Source organism: Calidris pugnax, unplaced genomic scaffold (assembly GCF_001431845.1).
Source record: "Calidris pugnax isolate Ruff unplaced genomic scaffold, ASM143184v1 scaffold95, whole genome shotgun sequence".
Lineage (NCBI taxonomy): Eukaryota > Metazoa > Chordata > Aves > Charadriiformes > Scolopacidae > Calidris > Calidris pugnax.
The window spans coordinates 5,875,716-5,885,566 of NW_015090885.1; the positions used below are offsets into that span (position 1 = coordinate 5,875,716).

The 9,851-nt window shown below is 48.2% G+C and overlaps 1 protein-coding gene across 1 annotated transcript in view; it reads right to left on the bottom strand.

The window, feature by feature from the left end:
- Nucleotides 1–6,994, bottom strand: part of BCL9 (B-cell CLL/lymphoma 9) — a 30,638-nt gene extending 23,644 nt beyond the window's left edge. Inside the window, exon 1 of the mRNA XM_014947327.1 lies at nucleotides 5,765–6,994. The gene's annotated coding sequence lies outside the window, so the exon portion shown is untranslated. The remainder of the gene's footprint in view (nucleotides 1–5,764) is intronic.
- Nucleotides 6,995–9,851: the final 2,857 nt, after the last annotated feature.

Below are 9,851 nucleotides of genomic sequence, written 5' to 3' on the forward strand. Positions count from 1 at the left end.
TTTTTTTTTTTTTTTAAGAGACAGAAGAAAGCATTTTCTTGCTAATAAGCTGTCAAAGCATTTTGGCCTGAAGTTCTTTACTCCCTTCTCATACATATATATAAAATGTGGTGGAAAATTTTGATTCCACTAGCAGAAGTTCCAAGAATTTCTCTGTACATAAGACTGCCTAAACTCTCCACCATAACAGCTCTCACTGTAGAAGCTGAGGCTGCTCACCTCAACCGGCTACAGCTTTGTTTTATATTACACTGCAAATACATTTCTAATCAATCCTCAAACAAAAACAGATTGGTAAGCAGATAAAATACTGCTGTTTCACAGGCAGTGGAACAGTGATATCAAGACACCTGAAGCAACATGCAGAGAACACAGCTCTGAGCAACCTGAAAAAGGGTGTACTGCTTGATTTTACCCATTGTTTTTAGCAGTAAACCACTAAAACAGAATTTTCCTTCAGGTTTTGCATAATTCTATACACATTGCAAAGGTGGCAAAGATGGCTTTGCACATCATACACGAGAAGACAGACAGATGTAAAGCAATTTGTAGAGCGTAAGTAACATGGTCGAGCAGATAAATTGCAGGCACGTTAAGAGCCAGGTTCTGTTCTCATGTCCACCACCAAATCCAACCTAACCCGGTTTTAAAAGAGCCCATGGGCTCCAGCCACCCTACTGGTAAGGTAAAACAGGTATCTGCACCCTTTGTTCAGAAGGCATAGAGGACAACAACAAGCACATGGAGACCATCCAGTGACAAGATGGGTCAGCAATTTAAAGCTCCCTTGCTCTACTACCACACAGACAGCCCCACCAGAAAGCCAAGCAGCAAGAACACAGTGGCACCACTTTCTTATGAGCCCAAACAGCCACGAAAACCGGACAACCAGCTCCGAGTAATCGCAAATGCTGGGAGTTGAGCAGGCAGCCGTACGGCTATCCATGCCCGAATCACAACTGCTCTGCACTGAATACAGAAAGAGGCAAGCTCTCCCCCAATTCTATATGCAGTTAAATTATCGCATATATCATACGCTCTTTTTTCCATAGATTGTACCACTGAGGAGCACTTAAAATCAGTATTGTTTTCAAGTATACAGCACCCAATTTTCAGTGAATTCTCAGAGGACATTGCTCCACCACCTCTCAGCCCGGCTTTCTTGGAAGAAATTATGTCACTGGTAAAGCATACTTTCCATTTTCCCTCCTTCAAAAAGCATTTCATTGATTCTGCCTAGGCTTTAAAAACAAACAAACCAACCACCTTGCAGTTCCACTTTTCATCTCCCTTCCCTATTCCACAAACTCAGAGGCCAAACAAGGAAAAGCTCACCTCTGCTTTTAAGCCTGTCTGAAAAAAAGGGATCTTGGAGCATGTCTATCTACTCTAAAGAGATAACATTCATTCTTAAGATATACAGTAAACTGCAATTTCATAACAGTCTTTAAAATAAATTCAATGACTGTTGCCAAAGGAGATCAAAAACAGAGCGCCGAGATCCGACTCCGCGGAAGAGCAGGTAAGAACAACCCACAGAAGTAGGAGTAAAACAAACTTAAAGTCAGGTAGCAGCAGCTCACTTTCCCCAACAGCCACAGTTTCTAGCTCAAACTAGATTTCAGGATGGGTCACCAGTATCCAACCAGAAGCCTATGCAGTTTCATGGCACATCTCACACACCGGTCTCAATCAAGTTTGCAGAGAAGTGTGCGAGAACCCCACAGCAAACACAGGCACAACAAGCTATTCCCTCCCTCTCTTTCCCAATATAGAAGCACATCTGTCAGAACAGAATAAAAAACAACGTTTAGACCACAGGCTTAATACCTCTTCCAAAATTTCTACTGTCACTGATTATGATAATTGAATATTCTTCATATTCCTACAGACATCTGATCCTTTTTAACTCTTGTTGAATTCTTGCTCCTGATGATTCTCACAGCATGAGTTTCACTGCTTAATTGCAACCATACTAAATAGTCTATCATCAGTTTACACTACATGTTCCGTACCATCAGACAGTCTTGAAGTAGAAGAAACTTTTCCATAGCTAAACCACCATACTCTTCTTTTTGCCCTGCTTGAAGCTTCTTAAAGAGGGACTCTCTTTTTATACATTGCATATATGTTGGGAGACGAGAAACATTTTTGGCAAAAAGAACAAGGTAAGCTGAAGGAACCGTTCTCAGGCAAGAGAAGCTGTAACAAATAGGTGTAAATAACATTTAGCAAGTTTAGCAGACTCTTAGGGGTATAGTTAGATGAGCATCCCTTTTGGCAGCAATGCCTGCTTTAAAAACTACTGCTATCAATATTTACTTCCACCCCTGCACCACACTGCCTGATGTGCCCATAGAACCATTTGCATGGCCAAACAGTGAACCAGTTTGGCAAACTGATGCAGGCTAAGCATAATTTTCCTCTTTTTTTTTCTTTTTTACCAGGATACTTACAATCCAGACCAGTTCCTTGACCCAGCAGCAGCACCAGCACACACCGAGGTGCAGAACCAAAACGGTAAGAGCCAAGGACTCCTCAAAAGACAACTCCAGCAGATAGCTAGAGGGCTAGAGACAACTCTAGAGGGCAGCTGGGTCTACAGGTAAGGGTATAGTCACAAAGTACAATCCCAATTCTCAAAAAGATTAAAGTCAACACTGGAACAGTTCATTTGGAGCCAGCACACATTGACGTGTTGACCTTATGTTTTGCTATTGTTGTTAGCTACTATTTGTAAGACTGCATGGTCTTAAAGGCAACTCTTCCAGAATTTCCAAACAGATGGGGTTTTTTGTTTCGAGTTCTTCAAGATTATCTGGAATTCTGAACTATGAGTAAGATTCCTGTCCTTCTGCACTTGTATAATCCCTACCATAAAGGAGGTCCAGCTCTAAAATGATTAGGTTTTTAAAACCAAAAAAAAAAAAAAAAAAAAGCAAGCCTAAAAGAAGTAAAGGTACAGGGGAAAGCTGTTTTACATACAACAGGCAGAGCTGTGCTCAGACAGAAATTCAGCAATGAAATCTCCGTCCATTCACAAATTGCTCTGAAAACCAGAGGTAACACCTTAATTTTGCCAGCAGGAAGACTAGAGGGACTCTAACAGAGCTTGTAAGCAGCAAATCCTGCTGGGCTAAAGGACTTCATATCTATGTAAACAGGCCACAGACCTTACCAAGGCACAGAGATTTCTGTGAAGTCCAAGGCCATGCTAACTAGATAGAAGGATTTTATGAAGGCTGGCTGCATCACTCTGAAGAAATTCTGGTAAACTTCTAGAAAGCGGAAGAGATCAAACCCTGCTAACATTTAAGAAAGGAATTAGTTTGAATACTCAAGTGTAAATTGCTCCACGGGATAAAGTTGTGGGGCTGTTTGTGGTGGGTTTTTTCCATTGAATTTATAAAAGACCAACAAAATTCCTAAGCCATAGGTACAGTTTGTAGGGCAACAGAATTGACACAGCCTGTCAGGAACTCAATAGGAAAAAAAAATATCCAGAAAGAAACATGTAGAAATAGGTATGGAAAGTCAATATATTACAAAGTAGCAAGACTTCGAACAGCTAGGAAATATGGATCAAAGGTACTTCATTCTTATCCACGTCAAACATATAAACTGCTCCGAAAAGCTGCTGTATGTGAGTATTTTAGCCTTGCGGCTTATAGTTGCCTTAGTTTCTATATTTGGATATTTAGTGACAAATGTAGTTTCTCTGGCTGTGGAGTAACCCTAACTGAAAACAATCCAAGTACACGAACTGTAAAGATGAAATGCAAGATGAGGGGGAGGAAGGGGAGGGAAGCACAGGGAAAAAAGAGTCCACACCCTTTGTATTCATAATATACAGAAGAACTACAAAGTTTCTGGTTCTGTGAACAGAAACCTATTTATTTTCTTTCACATTAAAATTCGGGTCCTGCCTATCTTAGAAGACTGTGTTGACCAATAAATAAACTAACTGATCACAAGAGGGGCAAGGAAAACACCTCCCTCAAAATACAAAAACCTAAAAATACACCTATATGCACACCCCTAGCCCACAAAAAGATAGTTACAACAGTACTGTCATAGTCTAACTACTTCCCTCACACCAGAGTCAATCGCAGTTTCTCCCAAAACATCTTTATTGCATCTATGAGCTAAATAATCTGTATTGGGAAAAGTATACTGGCAAGTCAGCAACAGAATTTTTATCAAACATTGCCAAAAACAAGTACATACACACACACAAAATACATCCCCAAAAGAATTTCTAATGTTAACCTGACCAAAGATGAGCAGCTGAATGGGAGGGGGACTTAGACAAAAACTTGTTTAGGGTGGGGGTTTTTTTGTTTGGTTTTGTTCACACTTATTTAACGTCAATGATTGATTAACATTTTGGATAAAGGAGGTCTTTGTTAGTGATTCAGCATCTCCACCCCTTCAATTAAGGTGTTAAGAGTTCACAACAGTGCAGTGAGACCCAAGATCCCCAGACCCCTCTCCACAAAAAATCCCAACCCAAAAAAACACATCAACAAAAAAACCCGCCCACCCCACTGGGAAAATTCCAAAATCCTGAAACTGACATCGTTGCTAACTCCAACTTAAAAAAAGAAAGCTGCCTTTCTTTTGTTGTTTGAGGAGGGGCCAGCAAGGGAGACAGGGAAAGAATATGAGCCCTTGAGCCATTTTTATGCTCTGAGTAAGAAAAAAGGACACATTCATTAAAAATAATCTCTTCGGAGATCACTGTTTTAAAAAAAAAAAAAAAAAAAAAAAAAAAAAAAAAAAAAATTTAATATCTTCAAGTCCAATCACACTGAAAAGGATCCCTTACTTGTATTTTATGTTCCTCAGCCTAATTGTCAGGTTCCATTTTTTAAAAAAAAAAAAAAAAAAAAAGAGAAAAAACAAAAAAAACCCCACCACACAACAGAGCCATCATGCCAACTTAGCCAAAATGGCCATAATATCTCACTAAAGCAACTCCTACGATTTCCAGGAGAAAGCAGATCCGTCTGCTGTGGGATACGGACACATGCACTTCTGCGAGCACAGCTCTGCTGCGAGCGTAGGACGAACACAAAACATGCACAACTGTGTGTGAGCCTCTATTTAACTGCACCAGCTGAACACCTGTAACACCCCACTGCAGACAGCAACTGGGTATTACAGCCCCTAATATAAAGCAGGAGAGGTGAACAAAAATAAGACAGGAGTAAAGCTGTTTAGGTATGTTAATTCTTCCAGTCCATATGCTGTGATTTTTTTATTATTTAATTTCATGTAATGCCTCGCCTAGCTTTCCAACACTTGCTTTTGTAGTATTCTGAGCAACCACGGGCCAAATATTGTCTTCCAACAAAGCAGAAGGCAAAAAAAATATCTACATCACTTTTCCCCCCCCACCCCCCACTTTTAAAGCTTGATAAATTTTGAGGATGCTTCGGAGCATCCTATGATGTCTGTGTGGGCTTTCCACAGAGAAAATGAGGACAAAATACTTTCAAGGAACATAAAAATGTTACTGAAACCCCTCAAACAGGAAGAAATGTCTCCCCCGCTTCCTCCAACTGTATTTTGACAGTAGAACAACTAGTCAGCAACAAGGAGGCTTAATGAGACAAACTAGATTTGGCACAACCTTTTCTTCTCTGCCCCAAAGCCAGTGAGGCTCATGCCCAAACTAAGGAAAAGGTGTAACTTTACAAAGCAAGAGCTGCAAGACTTGATGCTCCTCTCCCAGAAAGTAGGTTCATGGTTATTTCCATACCAGTTTCAGATCCAAATTATGTTTGGCATCTGGAGAATAACAGCATCTTCCCTTTCACATTGGTGGGCTTTGAACTGTTCCACAATCAGCTCCCTACTGCCACTTACTATTTCATATTTTCTTTCTTTTGCTGCATGACAATTTCCCGATTTCTCTTTTTGTTTATGATTAAACCACTAACCATGTAATCATCCCACCTTATACCCAAATAACAACCCACAATTGACTGTCAGATCGGATTCTTCCCATCTGTGCCCTCACACTTTGTCTACCCTCCCAGAGTAACATCCACCTTCCACATCCCAAACATTTAAACATCAGAAGTCTTTCTAGTCCCATCATCCCGTCACCTACACGGTGGCCTTAGGGACAGAAAGTCAGACAAAGCAGAAATACAGGATGCTGTCTCTCATCCTAGAAGTGGTGCCATGCTGCTTGCATGCACCCACCTGCCCCATCATTTCCCAAAGCATTTGGGGTCTCCAGTGTTGGGCTTTCCCCCCCGCCCCGTCATCCAACCCTTAACCTCATGACCTTGCAGTATCTCTGCAGATTTAGTCTCTCTCATCCCACTAACAGCCTTCCATACAACCCTTTGCAGTCAGCCAGGGCACACACTCCCTCATGCACACACGCAGCGTCTCTTCCCTGCCTAGCAGAAACACTTCCAAATAAACAAACACATTTCCCTTGCCTCGTTAGATACTGCTCTTGCCTGCAACCCCTATACACAAGATCCCATCCCACAAACTCCTCTTGCACAACTATCCCACGTACCAGTTCAACACTACATGCTTAGCTTCCTTGGATTCCTACTACCTACACTGCTTCCCAGATCTGGACCCCTACAATTCCCTTTACAACCACATGCATCCACTCATTCCTGCAAGCTCTTCCTACCCCATATTCTGGCTGCCATTGCTTCTCCATAAAACACCACTCCCATACCCTTTTCTCCCAATCATTCAAGTCCCAGCTTCTCACATCTTCCATCACTACACCCATCCCCTCATGTATCAGCTTATTTGTCTCCAGCATACCTCATCCTCCACCTTTCTTCATCCACATCCCTTCCTGCAGATACCAGTATTTCAGTTCTTCCCACAACAAAGCCCCCCATCCCTCCCTCACAGCACATCCCAGATGACCAAAGGCTCTGGGGACACCTTACAGCAACTTCCCAGTACTTAGAGGAGCCTACAGGAGAGATAGGAGGGACTCTATCAGGGACTGTAGAGAAAGGATGAGGGGTAACAGATTTAAACTCAAGCAGGGTAGATTTAGATGACATATTAGGAACAAATTCTTCACTGTGAGGGTGGTGAGACACTGGAACAGGTTGCCCAAGGAAGTTGTGGATGCCCCATCCCTGGAAGTGTTCACGACCAGGCTGGATGGGGCTTTGAGCAACCTGGTCTGGTGGGAGGTGTCCCTGCCCATGGCAGGGGATTGGAACTAGATGATCTTTAAGGTTCCTTCCAACTCTAACCATCCTATGATTCTATGATCTAGTGTCCCACATACCATCTCCCAGCCCCTCACTGCACGCTTCTCTTCATACCCCACTACCTACATTCCTACCATATACCTTTGTGTCCCAGATCTTCACTCCATCCCAGAGTCCACACACTCAGCCCTCACCCCACTTGCACCAGCATCTTTCTCCTAGGACAGCCTGCACCCCCAACAGCCTAGCCCTGGTGTTGCAGCCCCTCCTGTGGTATTGTCCCAGTCCCCTCACTGGGATTAAAATCTCAGAACTACCTCTCTTACCCACCCAACACCATCCTCTCCATACAGCACAGCCCCCAGGGCACCCCAAACACATCAGTGCACCTCAGCACAGCGTGCCCCACACACCTACTCACACAGCACAGCCTCCAGAGCACCCTAGTGCTGCAACCCACAGCGTCCCACACAGCACAGCCACCTGGGATCCCAGTGCTCCCAGCACAACCCTAGGGCACCCCATGGAGCACAGCCACACGGCCATCCCATGCACCCTACAGCATCCCCTGCACCACAGAGAATTGTACACAACCCACCACGTAGCACAGCTCTCTAAGCATCCCATGCAGCACAATGCAACCCAGGTCACCCCACACATCCATCCACATGGCATCCCCCACAAAACAGAGCAACCCATACACCCTTCCGTACAGCACAGCCCCTAGGTCACCCCCTGTACCACACTGCAAGGCAAACCACCCCATATGGCTCCCCACGGCTCCAGGGCTTCTTGTGCACCCCAAAACACCCCCCACAGAGCACAGCCCCTAGAGCACCCCCTACATCCCTCCACGGAGCGCAGCCCCTAGAGCACCCCCTGCACCCCACACATCCCTCCACAGAGCACAGCCCCTAGAGCACCCCCTGCACCCCACACATCCCTCCACAGAGCACAGCCCCTAGAGCACCCCCTGCACCCCACACATCCCTCCACAGAGCACAGCCCCTAGAGCACCCCCTGCACCCCACACATCCCTCCACAGAGCACAGCCCCTAGAGCACCCCCTGCACCCCACACATCCCTCCACAGAGCACAGCCCCTAGAGCACCCCCTGCACCCCACACATCCCTCCACAGAGCGCAGCCCCTAGAGCACCCCCTGCACCCCACACATCCCTCCACAGAGCACAGCCCCTAGAGCACCCCCTGCACCCCACACATCCCTCCACAGAGCGCAGCCCCTAGAGCACCCCCTGCACCCCACACATCCCTCCACAGAGCACAGCCCCTAGAGCACCCCCTGCACCCCACACATCCCTCCACAGAGCGCAGCCCCTAGAGCACCCCCTGCACCCCACACATCCCTCCACAGAGCACAGCCCCTAGAGCACCCCCTGCACCCCACACATCCCTCCACAGAGCGCAGCCCCTAGAGCACCCCCTGCACCCCACACATCCCTCCACAGAGCACAGCCCCTAGAGCACCCCCTGCACCCCACACATCCCTCCACAGAGCGCAGCCCCTAGAGCACCCCCTGCACCCCACACACCCCTCCACAGAGCACAGCCCCTAAGAGCACCCCACACATCCCTCCACAGAGCGCAGCCCCTAAAGCACCCCCTGCACCCCACACATCCCTCCACAGAGCGCAGCCCCCAGAGCACCCCCTGCACCCCACACATCCCTCCACAGAGCGCAGCCCCCAGAGCACCCCCTGCACCCCACACATCCCTCCACAGAGCGCAGCCCCCAGAGCACCCCCTGCACCCCACACATCCCTCCACAGAGCGCAGCCCCCAGAGCACCCCCTGCACCCCACACATCCCTCCACAGAGCGCAGCCCCCAGAGCACCCCCTGCACCCCACACATCCCTCCACAGAGCGCAGCCCCCAGAGCACCCCCTGCACCCCACACATCCCTCCACAGAGCGCAGCCCCCAGAGCACCCCCTGCACCCCACACATCCCTCCACAGAGCGCAGCCCCCAGAGCACCCCCTGCACCCCACACATCCCTCCACAGAGCGCAGCCCCCAGAGCACCCCCTGCACCCCACACATCCCTCCACAGAGCGCAGCCCCCAGAGCACCCCCTGCACCCCACACATCCCTCCACAGAGCGCAGCCCCCAGAGCACCCCCTGCACCCCACACATCCCTCCACAGAGCGCAGCCCCCAGAGCACCCCCTGCACCCCACACATCCCTCCACAGAGCGCAGCCCCCAGAGCACCCCCTGCACCCCACACATCCCTCCACAGAGCGCAGCCCCCAGAGCACCCCCTGCACCCCACACATCCCTCCACAGAGCGCAGCCCCCAGAGCACCCCCTGCACCCCACACATCCCTCCACAGAGCGCAGCCCCCAGAGCACCCCCTGCACCCCACACATCCCTCCACAGAGCGCAGCCCCCAGAGCACCCCCTGCACCCCACACATCCCTCCACAGAGCGCAGCCCCCAGAGCACCCCCTCCTCCCCGCCCCGCCCCGCCCGGCGGCGCGCGAGCAAAGCACCTCGCGCTCCCCTGAGGCGGCGCGCGGGGCCCGCCCCCTAACGGCACCCCTAACGGAAACGGCGCGCGCCCCGCGGGGAGACAGAGAGGGAGGGAGAGAGGGAGGGGGAGAGTGGCGGGGGGGGGCG